Here is a 17,431-nt window from a genome sequence, read left to right on the forward strand (position 1 = left end):
TATATTGCCTTTCCTTGGTGGCAGCTTCATGTACCTCATGGAGTATTTTGATCTTCATTGTCATGGCTGTACAGGAGGGCCCCATTTGTATGGTTCTTAGGTTCCCGGCCTCGAGCAATAAGCAGAAATTGCCAGTGAGTGGGAAAAAGTTTTTTTCAATATCGAATGTATCAAAAGTGCCTGATAACACATTTTTCACTATCATATATTAAGTGTTAATACAGCTAGAGATGCAAAGAAAATACATAGTACATACAATACTTGCCTTAAAATGTGGTGTTGGTTGCCCCCTCTCTCTCACAAAAACAGCATAAAAGCACAGAACATAAATCAACAAAGGCTAAATTGAAAACCAACAAAAACATGTTATATCAAAAAGAGGGTGCTGAACAGGAGGTTCGGTGCTGGTCCTGCTTTAATCAGTTGGTCTTGTGTTGCTCTTTTTGATAGGATGTAAGAGTAATGCAGGATGTGGTGTTCTATTAAGGCCAAGCGAGAATCAGTGCGCTGGTGCCATTTAGCTAGCTACTGGTAACTTGTATATACCCCTTTACTTGCCCCCCTTTTTTATAAATGCACAGATAAGCCTCTCCGTGTTGGACTATGGCAAGTGAGGGAATAGAGCTGAAAGTAAATTTTTTTTTTTTCTCAACAAGTCGGTCGTCTCCCACCGAGGCAGGGTGACCCAAAAAAGAAAGAAAATCCCCAAAAAGAAAATGTTTTCATCATCATTCAACACTTTCACCACACTCACACATAATCACTGTTTTTGCAGAGGTGCTCAGAATACAACAGTTTAGAAGCATATACGTATAAAGATACACAACATATCCCTCCAAACTGCCAATATCCCAAACTCCTCCTTTAAAGTGCAGGCATTGTACTTCCCATTTCCAGGACTCAAGTCCGACTATATGAAAATAACCGGTTTCCCTGAATCCCTTCACTAAATATTACCCTGCTCACACTCCAACAGATCGTCAGGTCCCAAGTACCATTCGTCTCCATTCACTCCTATCTAACATGCTCACGCACGCTTGCTGGAAGTCCAAGCCCCTTGCCCACAAAACCTCCTTTACCCCCTCTCTCCAACCCTTTCGAGGACGACCCCTACCTCGCCTTCCTTCCCCTATAGATTTATATGCTTTCCATGTCATTCTACTTTGATCCATTCTCTCTAAATGACCAAACCACCTCAACAACCCCTCTTCTGCCCTCTGACTAATACTTTTATTAACTCCACACCTTTTCCTAATTTCCACACTCCGAATTTTCTGCATAATATTTACACCACACATTGCCCTTAGACAGGACATCTCCACTGCCTCCAACCGTCTCCTCGCTGCTGCATTTACCACCCAAGCTTCACACCCATATAAGAGTGTTGGTACTACTATACTTTCATACATTCCCTTCTTTGCCTCCATAGATAACGTTTTTTGACTCCACATATACCTCAATGCACCACTCACCTTTTTTCCCTCATCACTTCTATGATTAACCTCATCCTTCATAAATCCATCCGCCGACACGTCAACTCCCAAGTATCTGAAAACATTCACTTCTTCCATACTCCTCCTCCCCAATTTGATATCCAATTTTTCTTTATCTAAACCATACCCCCGGCCGGGATTGAACCCGCGGTCATAGAGTCTCAAAACTCCAGCCCGTCATGTTTCTTTATCTAAATCATTTGATACCCTCATCACCTTACTCTTTTCAATGTTCACTTTAAACTTTCTACCTTTACACACATTCCCAAACTCGTCCACTAACCTTTGCAATTTTTCTTTAGAATCTCCCATAAGCACAGTATCATCAGCAAAAAGTAACTGTTAATTCCCATTTTGAATTTGATTCCCCATAATTTAATCCCACCCCTCTCCCGAACACCCTAGCATTTACTTTTTACAACCCCATCTATAAGTATATTAAACAACCATGGTGACATTACACATCCCTGTCTAAGACCTACTTTTACCGGGAAGTAGTCTCCCTCTCTTCTACACACCCTAACCTGAGCCTCACTATCCTCATAAAAACTCTTTACAGCATTTAGTAACTTACCACCTATTCCATATACTTGCAACATCTGCCACATTGCTCCCCTGTCCACTCTATCATATGGCTTTTCTAAATCCATGAATGCAATAAAAACTTGCCTACCTTTATCTAAATACTGTTCACATATATGCTTCAATGTAAACACTTGATCTACACATCCCCTACCCACTCTGAAACCTCCTTGCTCATCCGCAATCCTACATTCTGTCTTGCCTCTAATTCTTTCAATTATAACCGTACTGTACACTTTTTCCTGGTATACTCAAACTTATTCCTCTATAATTTTTACAATCTCTTTTGTCTCCTTTCCCTTTATATAAAGGGACTATACATGCTCTCTGCCAATCCCTAGGTACCTTCCCCTCTTTCATACATTTATTAAACAAAAGTACCAATCACTCCAATACTATATCCCCCCTTGCTTTTAACATTTCTGTCATGATCCCATCAGTTCCAGCTGCTTTACCCCCTTTCATTCTACGTAATGCCTCGCGTACCTCCCCCACACTTACATTCTGCTCTTCTTCACTCCTAAAAGATGGTATACCTCCCTGACCAGTGCATGAAATTACCGTCTCCCTCTCTTCCTCAACATTTAAAAGTTACTTACGGTACTATATATGTTTCATTCATTTTGTACTCTACTACACAAGTGCAATTTTTAACTCTTTCAGGGTCCACAGGCCCTCTCTGAGACTTGTTCTCAGGGTCCCCCAAATTTAAAAAAAACAAAAAAAAATTATTTTCTCTTATGAAAAGGTAGAGAATCTTTTCCCGGTCATAATGACACCAAAAGTATGAAATTTGATGGAAAACTTACGGAATTATGCTCTCGCGAAGTTAGCGGTCTTGATGATGTTTGCGCATTGGCGATTTTGCCCACTTTGAGCCCTATTTTGATCCAATTCCAGTGTACTAGTCGACAAAAATCATAACTATTTTGCTAGAACTCCATTTTTTCTATCGAGTGAGTACAAGAAACCACCCATTTACCAATTTCAACTATCCAATAAAGTGGTCAGAATTAAACAATTTTGACAATTTCACACAAATTTCAAAGGATGCCAATTTCCAAATAGGGTCCAGAATAAACAAAGACATTCCTGGCACTAAAATAACATTTCCTCTGTTCGTTAGTCACGTCCCTACGCCCCTCTTACATTCTTTTGCTTTTCACTTTGAATTTTTATTCTCACAAAAAATAGAAGATTTACTGTTATGCAGACTACTGCATTAGTGTAGAAATGGTATAAATAATATCAGCACACTTGTGAAAGAATATTAGACTCGCCAGTTGACATGTATTTGACGCATAGCAAGATTTGTTTACTTTTGAACTTTGGTAAAAATTGAACATTTCTGTTACTTTGAGCTCAATTTCAAGGCACTTTTCATTGTAAAACCAGTCAAAATCATCTCAATTTCTGTAATATGTCTTCCATTCTATAAAATGAGACCAGGAAAACTAGAATATAACAATAAATACCATACAAAAATACAGTGCAAAGTCGCTGTTTTAATTAAAAAACACTCGGTTTTTTTTTTTTCTCATGCACTGTGTGCTCCAGGATTTTTTTTATACTGTGCACAATGACCACATAGACCCATTCTTTCATATGTAGGCCTACCAGCTTTCTCTCACTAGATTTGAGGGCGCTCGAATTTAGGCGTACTAGGACGTTACGGACACGTGCGTAAGCCATACTAGTACGGCCGAAACCCTGAAAAGGTTAAATTGCTATTGTGATTCTCCACACCAATCTCTCTTGTTCTACAACTTTTATGTTTAATACCATGCTAGGTACTTTTCACCCTCTTGTCTATAACCACAGGTCTCCACAAAGGGTCTTATTACCACTACGGAGGTATATGGCCCACAGACCTGGTCAAAATTTATACTACAGCCAACAGGACCATGAGACAAACTGGATGATCAGTCAAGCACTCCTGAGAGTATCAAGTCGAAAGATCACCTTCATACACAGTATGACAGAGTACATAGTGTGGGTAAATGTTGGTACTCCAGTGGATAACAAAGCTACGCAATTTAGGAGACGCCTATGACCATATACAAATCACGTCTTGATACATGCTGTGAGATGATCATCCTTGCTTGACGAGCATTTACTCAGTGCACAGATGAACTTCCCAAGGATTCTCAAAGCTGACTTTTTGTCTATCCTACAAGAGGACGTGCAATGTTGCCAAATTAAATTTTGATGGCTGAGAGTTCCCCACGGCCGCACATTTAGCAGGCACTGTCAAGAAATTTTGCTGAGAATAAGAACAAATTTTGGTGTGAAATACACAAGTTAAGAAAGCCTTGGGAACGAATGGATTTCAGTTAAAAACAGTAGGGGAATTAGTAGATGGGGAGCTGGAGGTATTGGGTAAATAGTGGGAATAGTTTGGGGAACTTTTAAATGTCGATGAAGAAAGAGAGGCGGTAATTTCATGTACTGGCCAGGGGAGTATAATATCTTTTAGGAGTGAAGAATAGCAGGATGTGTGTGGGGGAGGTGCATGAGGCATTACATAGAATGAAAGGGGGTAAAGAAGCTTTAACCCTTTCAGGGTCGCCAGGCCCTCTCCGAGACTTGTTCTCAGGGTCGCCAAATTTAAAAAAAAAAAAATTCTTATGAAAAGATAAGAGAATATTTTCCCGACCATAATGACGCCAAAAGTGTGAAATTTGATGGAAAACTTAGGGAATTATGCTCTTGAGAAGTTATCGGTCTCGATGTTTAAGCATCGGCGATTTTGCCCACTTTGAGCCCTATTTTTGGCCAATTCAAGTGTACTAGTCGACAAAAATCATAACTATTTTGCTAGAACTCCATTTTTTCTAACAAGGGAGTACAAGAAACCACCCATTTACCTATTTCAACTATCCAATAAAGTGGTCAGAATTAAGGAATTTTGCCAATTTCACACAAATTTCAAAAGATGCCAATTTCTGAATAGGGTCCACAATAAACAGACATTCCTGGCACTAAAATAACATTTCCTCTGTTCATTAGTCACGTCCCTACCCCCCTCTTACATTCTTTTGCTTTTCACTTTGAATTTTTATTCTCACAAAAAAATAGAAGATTTACTGTTATGCAGACTACTGCATTAGTGTAGAAATGGTATACAGTGGTCCCTCGTTTTTCGTAATTAATCCGTTCCTGGAGCCATTACTATAAACGAAATTTATGATTTACGAATCGATTTTCCCTATAAGAAATAATGTAAATACAATTAATCCGTTCCTGACACCCAGAAGTATTAAAACAAAAAAATTCTTAACATGAAATATACATGCAGTACATAAACAATACAATGGGAAATGATGAATGAAACATTAACAGCATAACACTTACCTTTATTGGAGATTCTTCTTAGTGTATGGGAGACTGGAGGAGGAGAGAGAGTGGATTGTCTATAGTTTGGAAGGGGAATCCCCTTCCATCAACACCTCTGGTACCATTTGCTTTTCTGGGGTTGCTTCTCTTCTCTGTTTCTTAATGCCACTAGGGCCACCTTGAGAGTCACTGGAGTCCTGTCTCACAAAATAACTGTGGAGAGAGCTCTGTTTCTGGCATCTCTAACACTTCCCTAAAATGGCCCAAGAGTGTCACTGCACATGTTGCCAACCTGGCTTGCAACAACCTTGTTAGGGTGATGTTTCTCCATAAAGCTTTCCATCTTACCCCACATAATAAAAATCTCTTAAATTTCTGAAGAAGGCACCTTCTTCCATCTCTCTTCCTCCTCTGCAGCAAGATTCTGAGCTGCGATGTGTTGCTCTTCCTGCTGAAGCTCTTGCAGCTCCTCAGTGGTGAGCTCTTCATTGTGGTCTTCCACCAATTCTTCCACATCCTCCAAACTCACATCCAACCCCATGGAACTCCCCAGTGCCACAATTGATTTTACAACAGACATAGGCTCATTAGGGTCAGTCCCAAATTCTTCAAAATCCCTCTTGTCGACACAATCTGGCCACAATTTTCTTCAGGCAGAGTTCAAAGTCTGGTAGTCACTCCCTCCCAAGCCATACCTATAAGGGTTATGCAGTGGAGGATGCTGAAGTGTTCTCTCCAAAATTCCCTTAGGGTCAAGTGAGTGTCTGTGGTCACAGTCAAGCACCTGTGAAACATTGCTTTTGTGTAGAGTTTTTTAAAGTTTGCAATAACCTGCTGGTCCATGGGTTGGAGGAAAGGAGTGATATTCGGGGGCAAGAACTTTACTGTGATGAACCCAAACTCCTTGAAAATTAGGTCATCCAAGTTTGGAGGATGAGCAGGTGCATTGTCCATTACTAGCAGGCACTTGAGATCCAATTTCTTTTCCAGGAGATACTCCTTCACACTAGGGCCAAACACTTCATTGAACCACTCGACGAAAATTTCCCTCGTGACCCATACCTACTATTAGATTTCCAAAACACACACAATTTACTCTTCATAACATTGTTTTTCCTGAACACACTGGGATTTTCAGAATGGTACACTAGTAATGGCTTCACTTTGAAATCCCCACTAACATTAGCACAGAACATTAGCGTCAGCCTGTCTTTCATAGGCTTGTGTCCTGGCATTGCCTTTTCCTCTTGTGTAATGAAGGTCCTCATTGGCATTTTCTTCTAAAAGAGGCCTGTTTCGTCACAGTTGAACACTTGTTCAGGTTTCAGGCCTTCAGCCTCTATGTACTCCTGGAATTCGTGCACATATTTTTCAGCCGCCTTGTGGTGCAAACTGGCAGCCTCACCATGCCTTACCACACTGTGTATGCCAGTACGGTTCTTAAATCTCTCAAAACAGCCTTTGCTGGCCTTAAATTCACTCGCTTCACCACTATTTGCAGGCAATTTCTTTACCAAATCTTCATGCAACTGCCTAGCCTTTTCACAAATAATCGAAGTCATAAGAGTATCTCCTGCTAATTGTTTCTCATTTATCCACACCAATAATAACTTCTCAACCTCTTCCAGTACTGGTGATCTCATTTTTGTCAGCATAGTTACTCCCTTTGCAACAACAGCATCCTTTATTTCCTTTTTCTTGGCCACTATGGAACATAAGGTTGTGTAGGGTTTCTTATACATCCTGGACAGTTCGGCCACACTTGTACCACTTTCGTATTGTTCAATGATGGTTTTCTTAAATTCAATCGTATTTCTCACCTTCTTTACCACAGGCTTGGCACTAGGAGCTTTCTTTGGAGCCATGGTAGCTTATTTAGTACTTGCAAGAACTAAAATAAATGGAATATTATGAAATATTTCGCTGGAGCACGTGAGGAGACCTTCGCTCACTGGTAAACAATGCCAGACTGGCTGCCGCCCCGGCTCACGCCGTGGGTACGTGTCCCGGACGAACTATGACTCGCGAGTCAACCTATGAAAAGCGAGTCCATGTTTATACGAAAATACCCCTATGATTGGCGAATTTTATGATTGCCGGGAACTACGAAAAGCGGCGTACCACTGTATATATAATACCAGTGCACTTGTGAAAGAATATTAGACTCGCCAGTTGACGTGTATTGGACGCATAGCATGAATTGTTTACTTTTGAACTTTGGTAAAAATCGAACATTTCTGTTACTTTGAGCTCAATTTCAAGGCACTTTTCATTGTAAAACCAATCAAAATCATCTCAATTTCTGTAATATGTCTTCCGTTCTATAAAATGAGACCAGGAAAACTAGAATATAACAATAAATACCATACGAAAATAGTGCAAAGTCGCTGTTTTAATCCAAAAACATGGCCAAAGTTTTTTCTCATTACGCCCTCTTCAAGGGGGGCTCCTTGGCGTGGTGAAGAGGCTCTTGGTCTGAGGAATTAGACCTGTCGGTCTCCTTCCTCAGACGAACCTAATTACCCCCCAATCCCCCCTTCTCTATCCCATCCTCCCCATCCTCCCCTTTTTCCTTTCCTCCTCCTCCTCCTCCCCACCCCTCCCTTTTGCCCTTCCTCTTTTTGGCCTTTGGGATTTTTCCCACAGGCACACTAGTTCATAGGTAGGGGGAAGGGTACAGGGGTCCATCCCATTCCGTTGAGGTTCTTGGCGGTGGCGTAGTTTGCCGTGGGATCTGGATCGCCTGGGGATGTCCCGATCCCTCTCCGGTATCCCGGAGGGTGGCTTTGGGTGTCTTTCGGGCGACGGGTGTATCTCTGGAAGCCACCTTTTGGATTCCGGGGGTGGTGGCCGAAGGAGGTATGCTTTGTGGCAGATATCCGGCTGCCCTCTCTTTTGTCCACCGAGGTAGCTCGGCAGATGTGAGGTTGCTATCCCGGATTGCTGGTTTACTGGCATGAAGGGTAGGGTATGGCATGGGTTCCATGCTGCATCTGCGCTACTTGCGGTGCTGAGGTCCTCTTGGGCGCGGAGGGAGATTTCTGGCCCTTTCATTTCTCCTAGGAACTATCCCTCCCTGGTCCCCCCTTTTTTTATTCTTTTTTTTATTTTAATTTTCTTTTATTTCTTTTTTTTTCTTAAAAACAAAAAGAAAGAAGTAACATAACCATGGAGTCCCAAATCCATGACCCCGCTACCCCCGGGCCCCTTATTGTTACCGCACCCTGTTTTGACCTCGCCACTCTTTGGACACTCCTAAGGCCCCTGTACCTCTTGCCGGTGCTGTTTCCTCACCCGCTTCAGGTACCGGGGCTTCCACTGACTCCTTCGATTTGTCGGACCTCCGCTCTCCTTTGACTATGCTTCCGGCCTCTCCCTCTATGGTGTGACGATTTTCAAATCGCCAGCCCGTCTCATGTCGGACTGACTCTGGTTCCACTTCTAAACGCCAACAACAATCTCCTGATGATGTTACTTCGTTACCTTCCCATTCTACTCGGAAAAGACCGACACGTCATGCACTCCCTCTCCACACTCGGTTTCGGACCACACAGTGGACTAAATTCTTTATTTTACGACCGACTTCTTCTACTGCCTATCTTTCTGACCATAGTACATATTGGCAAAGCGCTCCTACGCCACATTGGTAGAGATATTTCCTTTCATGCTCTTTAAGAGTGGTACGCGCATCATCACAGTCCAGAACTCTACCCAAGCTCATGATCTTTCTCTTCTTTCACATATCAATACTATTCCTATCACTATCGAAAAACATCATTCCCTCAATTCTTGTAGTGGTACTGTTCTTCTGCCCCATGCCATAGTCCAACAGAATTTCCAGACATGTGGCAATGACATTTTCGAACAGCTGGAACTCCAAGATCTCCCAATTCTCAAGGTAGACACTTATGTTCTTCCCGCCCGCGGGCGAAGACGATACCCTTGCAATGTGGCTCGTTTAACTTTTGACAGCCGTGAACTCCCATCCTCTGTTTATGTAGCAGGACATCGGTTACAAGTTCAGAAGGTGATCCCTACACCACAACAGTGTAGGAATTGCTGGCGATTTGGCCACCCAGCAAAATATTGCAGATCTACAGCCGAATGCCCAGTCTGTGGTGCCGATGACCATTCTAATACATCTTGCAGTCGACCTCCCTCTTGCCTTAATTGTCATGAGGCTCACCCTTCGTACTCTCGCCGTTGCCAGGTCTACTTAAATGAGCTTCAAAGAGGCAGAAGGTCTCCCTTATGCTATGGCAGTTTCTCATCTCCGCCTCCAAGGGAGACTACCCCGTGTTTCTTATTCTCGTGTCTCAAAACATCCCTCCACTTCTGGGGTCCCATCTTCTGCAGCCTCCTCTGCGGTTGCCAGTCCCATAGTCACTCCTGTATCTAATTCTTTTGCTGTCCTGGGCTCAGACGTCCCTACTTCAACACCTCAGTCTGTCCTCACTTCTTCGTGTTCTCCCTCACAAACCCCGGTATCGACAAGACCTCGTACGACACCTCCTCCCAATCATCCCTCTACTTCTCAGAGGTCCAACAAATCTCCTTTAACCCCTCCTTCCCTTCATCCACCTCCACATTTTACCTTCCCGGTCTCTGTACCTAGGTCTTCCCCTTTCACTGGCTCTGTTACAAGTGTGGAGGTTCATCCTCCTCCTCATACTGTGCCTTCCTCCCCTGTCCCCTCCCAAGTTTCTTCCTTTTCTGCCACCTCCTGGGTTTCTGCCTCTTCTGTCCCTTCCCACACTTCTCCAGTTCCCTCCACCCTTTCGCCCCCCCCCCACCTTGGTACAGTCCATTACAGCTCCGATCTTTACTCAAACTCCTCCTCCTTCCATCTCCTATATTGTCTCCCATATGACGTCTCTGAACTCCGAAAAACTTGAAGCAATCTCTGAATATATTGCAGAGACCAAACCATCAATGGACACTGATCCACCCTCTGTTCCTTCTCTCTCCTCTTCTCCATCTGCGCAACTCCTTTCTTCACAACGCACCATTCCTTCACTACTTGAACGTTTTCCTTTGCCACCGCATGTGGACTTTTCTAACCCTTCTAGTCCGTAGGTACCCTTACCTGCGGATTTCAGGTATCTTTATCATTGCCAATCATGGCCTATTTACAGTGGAATATTCGCGGCCTCGGGTAATCAGGGTGAGCTTCAGATGTTGCTCTTCCAGTTTTCCCCTGTTTGTGTTTGCTTACAGGAACCAAAATTACACTCTGCCATTATCTATCCCATCTCAGGCTATAATTTATTGTATTCTTCAGATCCTTTTCCTGATGGGACCTTTAATGAAAGTGCCCTTCTTCTACGCACTGATATTCCGTACCATCAGCTGTTTGTTTGTACTTCGCTGCATTACACAGCAGCCCGTATCCACTTGCATAGGTGGTATACACACTGTTCTTTGTATCTCTCTCCTTCTCGGGCATTATCTATCCTGGATATCGCCTTTCTTGTTTCATCATTACTGCCACCACTTCTGTTACTTGGCGATTTTAATGCCCACCATTTCCTCTGGGGGTCTCACTGTGATTCCCGTGGCATTCAGTTAGAGGCTTTTCTTGCTACCCACCCCTTCCATGTTTTAAATACAGGTACTCGCACCCATTTTGATCCTCGGACTCATACTCTCTCTTGCATCGATCTCTCAGTCTGCTCTTCCTCCGCCGCATTAGACTTCACCTGGTCTGTTCTCCTGGATTTACATGACAGCAATCATTTCCCAATCATTCTTACTTCCCCTTCATATTCACTACCTCTTCGTAACCCACACTGGCAATTTGATCAGGCAAATTGGAACCTTACTCACAACTAACTGTTTTTAGTGAGGTTCCTTCTTTGTCCTCCATTGATGAGCTTTTACACCTCTTCTCGTCCTCTGTTTTAACCGCAGCTTCTCATTCTATACCCCAAACTTCGGGCAGGCATTCTCAGAAATGCGTGTGCTTGTGCTTGTGCAGTACGTTTGAAACGCGCTGCGTGGGGCAGGTACCAGTACAATAGAACCACGGAGAGACTTCTTGATTTTAAGCAGAAGCGTGCTATCGCTCGCCGTGTCATCCGTGACGCTAAACGCACTTGCTGGCGAGATTGTCTCCACCATCACCTCTGAGTGCAGTCTGGAAAAAAGTACGAAAACTGAGTGGTAAATATTCTCCTGACCCGGCTCCTGTTCTGCGGGTTGCCGGTGTTGATATAGCAAACCCACTAGGTGTTGCCAATGACATTGGCAATCATCTGGTCCGTATTTCTCAGGGGCTCCATCTATGCCCCTTGTTTCTTTCCTCAAAGTCTGCCAGAGAGCTAGCACCCTTGGACTTTTCTTCTTTCAGAGAAGAACAGTATAATGCATCTTTTACACTTCAGGAACTGGAGGCAACACTCTCAGCTTGTCGATCATCGGCAGCTGGGCCCAACGACATTCATATTCGTATATTACAACATTTACATCAGTGAGCCCTTGCAGTTCTATTATGCCTTTTCAATCTTATTTGGTCACAAGGAGTTCTTCCACAGCTGTGGAAATCTGCCATTGTTCTCCCTTTCCGCAAACCGGGTACTACGGGACATGAAGCCTCCCACTATCGTCCCATTGTCCTTACCAGTGCAGTTTGCAAAGTGATGGAACGCCTGGTAAATAGACGTTTAGTGTGGTATTTAGAGATGCACAACAGTCTCTCCACTCGTCAATATGGCTTTCGTAAGGGCCGTTCTACCATAGACCCCTTACTACGCTTGGATACGTATGCTCGTAATGCCTTTGCGAATAACCACTCAGTTATTACCATACTTTTTGACCTTGAGAAGGCATATGACACAACTTGGAGGTATAATATTTTGGCCCAAGCCCACTCCTTAGGCCTTTGAGGCAATCTACCATCCTTCTGTAAGAACTTTTTAACTGACAGACATTTCCGTGTTCGGGTTAATAATGTGCTCTCCCGGACTTTATCTAAGCTGAAGGTGTCCCCCAGGGATGTGTTCTGAGCACAACACTTTTTCTCCTTGCTATAAATGATTTGGCCTCTAGTCTTCCATCCAATATTTGGTCATCACTCTATGTTGATGACTTCCCTATTGCCTGTGCAGGCGCTGACTGTCACCTCATTACAGTTTCTCTCCAGCATGCGGTCGACCGTGTTTCCAATTGGGCCACCACACATGGGTTTAAATTTTCCAGTACCAAAACTCACCAAATTACTTTCACTAGACACACTGTCATCTCCGATCATCCTTTATACCTCTATGGCACCCGTATCCCTGAACGTGATACAGTCACGTTTCTAGGCCTCCTCTTTGACCATAGGATATCCTGGAAACCTCACATTACCTCTCTGAAGACAACTTGTCACAGCCGGCTGAACCTTCTTAAAACCCTTGCTCATCTTTCATGGGGAGCTGATTGTCGAACTCTCCTTCGCCTACATTCCACCCTCATTTTATCGAAACTTGACTATGGTGTCCAGATCTATTCAGCTGCCTCTCCTGCTTCTCTATCTAGCCTCAACCCTATTCATCACCAAGGATTACGTTTATGCCTTGGTGCTTTTCGCTCTTCCCCTGTTGAGAGCCTCTATGCAGAAGCGAACGTTCCATCCTTATTCGATCGCCGTGATGCCCATTGCCTTCGCTACTATGCACGCTCTCATGATCTCTGCAATCCTTCCATTTATAGAATGGTCACCGATATTAGTAGACATTCTTTATTTGTTCGCCGCCCCTGTTTGCTCCGTCCCTTCTCTCTTTGCCTACATTCGCTCTTGTCTCTTCAATTTCCACCTTTCTATGTTCATGTAGCATCTCACTTTTCCCTACCCCCCTGGGAAGTTCCAGCTGTTCGAGTCTTCTTTCTCACTCCCTTGCTCGAAAGCCCAACTGTCTACGGTAGCTTCCCGCTCTCTTTTTCTTGACCACTTCCACTCATTCTCATGCCATTGCAGTGTACACAGATGGCTCTAAGTTTTCTGATGGCATAGGATTCACAGCAGTTTCCGGACAGCGTCATATGAGGGCATTTACTATCTTCGGCTAGTATCTTTACTGCTGAATTGTATGCCATTCTTGCAGCACATATCTGTATTGCATCTATGCCTGTGTCATCATTTGTGGTTGTCTCAGAATCCCTTAGTGCTTTACAGAGGCTATACAGAAATTTGATACACCTCACCCCTTAGTCCACTGTATCCAACTTTGGCTATGCCGCATCTCTACCAAGCATAAAGATATTGTTTTTTGTTGGGTCCCTGGTCATGTTGACATACAGGGCAATGAACAGGCAGACACTGCTGCACGGTCAGCAGTACATGACCTACCAGTTTCATATAGAGGTGTTCCATTTACGGACTATTTTGCTGCAATAGCTACCCACCTTCACACCCGTTGGCAACAAAATTGGTCTACTCTACTCGGTAACAAACTTCAATCTTAAACCGAGTATAGGTTACTGGCCATCTTCTTGTCACCAGTGCCGAGGTTGGGAGACTACTCTCTCCCGTTTCCGCATTGGCCATACTTGTCTTACTCATGGATATCTCATGGAGAGGCGCCCTGCTCCTCTCTGTGAGAATTGTCAGGTCCCATTATCGGTCAGCCACATTCTGTTAGACTGCCCACTTTATCAACGAGCATGCAGAATTTACCTTCAACGTTGTCTTCGCTCCACTGCTCTCTCTTTACCTTCCCTTCTCGCTGATGGACCCACCTTTCATCCAGACTCTCTCATTGACTTTTTGACAACAACTGACTTACTTCACAATCTCTGATGACACCTTCAGCCCTTTCTACCTTGATCTCTTGCTACCCTCTACCCTGCACTATCCCTTGCCCCGCTGTTTCCTGTAACCTACTGATCGCCCCTCCCCCCTTCTGCCGCCCAATACCCTCGCTTCCTTTCCTACCCTGCAGCACTGTATAGCCCTTGTGGCTTAGCGCTTCTTTTTTATTATAATAATAATTCGCACCCTGCCTCGGAGGGAGACGGCCGACTTGTTGAAAAAAAAAAAAAAAAATCTCATTACGCACTGTGTGCTGCAGGATTTTTTTTTATACTGCGCACACTGACCACACAGACCCATTTTTTCATATGTAGGCCTACCAGCTTTCTCTCACTAGATTTGAGGGCGCTAGAATTTAGGCGTACTAGTACGTCAACCCTGGTGCGTAAGCCGTACTAGTACGTCCGAAACCCTGAAAGGGTTAACTGACGGGATTAAGACAGTAATGTTAAAAGCAGGAGGATAGTGTTGGAGTGGTTGGTATTTTTGTTTAAAAAATGTATGAAAGAGAGGAAGGTACCTAGGGATTGGCAGTGTGTGTATAGTTCTTTGGATAAAGGGAAGGGGGACAAAAGAGATTGTAAACTTGTTCCCCAATAATTTTTAGAGTATACCAGGTAAAGTGTATGGTAGGGTTATTATTGAAAGAATTAGAGGTAAGACAAAGAAGGATTGCAGATGAACAAAGAGGTTTTAGAGTGGGTAGGGAATGTGTAGATCATGTTTACATTGAAGCATATATGAGAACAGTATTTAGATAAAGGTATGGAAGTTTTCATTGCATTTATGGATTTAGAAAAGGCATATGATGGTGGATAGGGGAGCAATGTGGCAGATGTTGCAAGTGTATGGAATAGTAAGTAGGTTACTAAATGCTTCAAAGAGTTTTTATGAGGATAGTGAGGCTCAGGTTAGGGTGTGTAGGAGAGAGGGCGATTACTTCCCAGTAAAAGTAGGTCTTAGACAGGGATGTGTAATATCACCATGGTTGTTTAACATATTTATAGAAGGGGTTGTAAAAGAATTACATGCTAGGGTGTTGGGGAGAGGGGTGGGATGAAATTATGGGGAATCAAATACAAAATGGGAGTTGAGTTACTTTTTGCTGATGATACTGTGCTTATGGGGGATTCTAAAGAAGTTGCAAAGGTTAATGGATGAGTTTGAGAGGGTGTATAAAGGTTGAAAGTTAATATAGATGAGGGTATCAAACAATTTAGATAAGGAAAAATTGGATACCACATTGGAGGGAGGGAGTGTGGAAAAAGTGAATGTTTTCAGATATTTGGGAGTTGACTTGTCAACAGATAAGTTTATGAAGGATGAGGTAAACCATAGAATTGATGAAGGAAAAAAGGTGAATGGTGTGTTGAGGCATCTGTGGAGACAAAGAACATTATCCATGGAGGCAAAGAAGGGAATGTATGAAAGTATAGTAGTACCAGCACACTTATATGGATGTAAAGCATGAGTTGTAAATGCTGCAGCAAGGAGGCAGCTGGAGGCAGTGGAGATGTCATGTCTAAGGGCAGTTTGTGGTGTAAATATTATGCAGAAAATTTGTAGTGTGGAAAATAGGAGGTGTGGAGTTACTAAAAGTATTAGAGGGGTGAAGAGGGGCTGTTGAGGTGGTTTGGTCATTTAAAGAGAATGGAACAAAGTAGAATGACCTAGAGAGCATATAAATGTATTGGGGAAAGAAGGCTGTGTAGGGGGTCATCCCCGAGAAGGTTGGAGTTAGGGTATAAAGGAAGTTTTGTGGGTGAGGGGCTTCGACTTCCAGCAAACGTGCGTGAGCATGTTAAATAGGAGTGGATGGAGACAAGTGGTTTTTGGGACCTGACGAGTTGTTGGAATGTGAGCAGGGTAATACTTTGTGAAGGGATTCAGGGAAACTGGTTAGTCAGATTCGAGTCCTGGAAATGGGAAGTACAATACCTGCACTGTAAAGGAGTTTAGGATATTGGCAGTTTGGAGGAACATCCAAACCATTGTATCTGAGCAATTCTGCAAAGACAGTGATTATGTGCGTGATGGTAAGTGTTGAATGATGGTGAAAGTTTTTTTTTGTTCTTTTGGGGTTTTTCTTTCTTTTTGGGGCACCCTGCCTCGGTGGGAAACAGCTGATGTGTTAAAAAAAAAATACTTAAGTGCTATTAGACGTCCTGCTAAGCTTTTTCATTCATGTGGAGATTGTCCTACCTGTGCCTTTCCAAGTCATGGAGACAAACCTTGCAAAGTATCTAATGTCCAAATTGTGATGGGGCTTATCCTGCTTGTTCCTTAAGTGGTCTGTCCTGAATGCATATTTAAATGCATGGCATCCCTCTGAAACTTCTGTTTTGGACTCTGCACAATCTGTTTTCTGCTCCTCAAGTGCTAAAGGTTCACAAAGTCATCTATTTCTACTCCAAAATATTCTCTACCTCCAAGATTACATGACTCCCCTCCCCCTCTCTCTCTCCTATGTTCTTCTACCACTAGAAATTTCTGCAATGCCCTTCTGCTTCCTAATGATTGTTCTGGCCTGGTCACAGACCGGGCCGCGGGGGCGTTGACCCCCGAAACTCTCTCCAGGTCTCCAGGTAAACAGCCCCCCAATAATGAACAGGCTGAAGGTCTTAGTTCCTTGCAGTCCTTTATTACCAGTTGTATCTATCGACTCCATTCCATTCCTAAACCATCTCTTGCACCTCCTCCTGCTTCCTTATCCTTCAAATAAGGACACTGTAGAAGCTACTTCTGCTTAAGGACATGACACCCATCACTAAATTCTGATTTTCCCATAGACTGATCATCACCTAGATATATACTCTCAAAAGCTGTAAAGCTCTCAAAGACCATTAAACCTCGCATCCTCAAGCCTAACATAGTGATGATGATGACCTGTTTCTAGCCCATCTATTCCTGCCTCCTTACAGCCTCCTAATCCTGTTACACAATCCTCAATGAAATCTTTAGTTAACTTTTACCCACTACTGCCAAAGCCTCATTTCATTGATCATTTGCTGACCTCATTTAAATGATGTCTACTTTGCAATAAAATATTAGAGGGTACTGGAGATATTGGGGAGCTCCAGGTGCTGACCTCATTTTACTTCTGCACGAATTTGTCTTCAAGGAAGTAAACTTTGCCAGGTTACTGGGTTTTCTATATCAGGCTACAATCTTGAACAATTTATATCCTTAACCCGATGCCTCCTAAAAGGAAAGAGAAATTTTAGTGTGC

Source organism: Cherax quadricarinatus, chromosome 39, assembly GCF_038502225.1.
Source record: "Cherax quadricarinatus isolate ZL_2023a chromosome 39, ASM3850222v1, whole genome shotgun sequence".
Lineage (NCBI taxonomy): Eukaryota > Metazoa > Arthropoda > Malacostraca > Decapoda > Parastacidae > Cherax > Cherax quadricarinatus.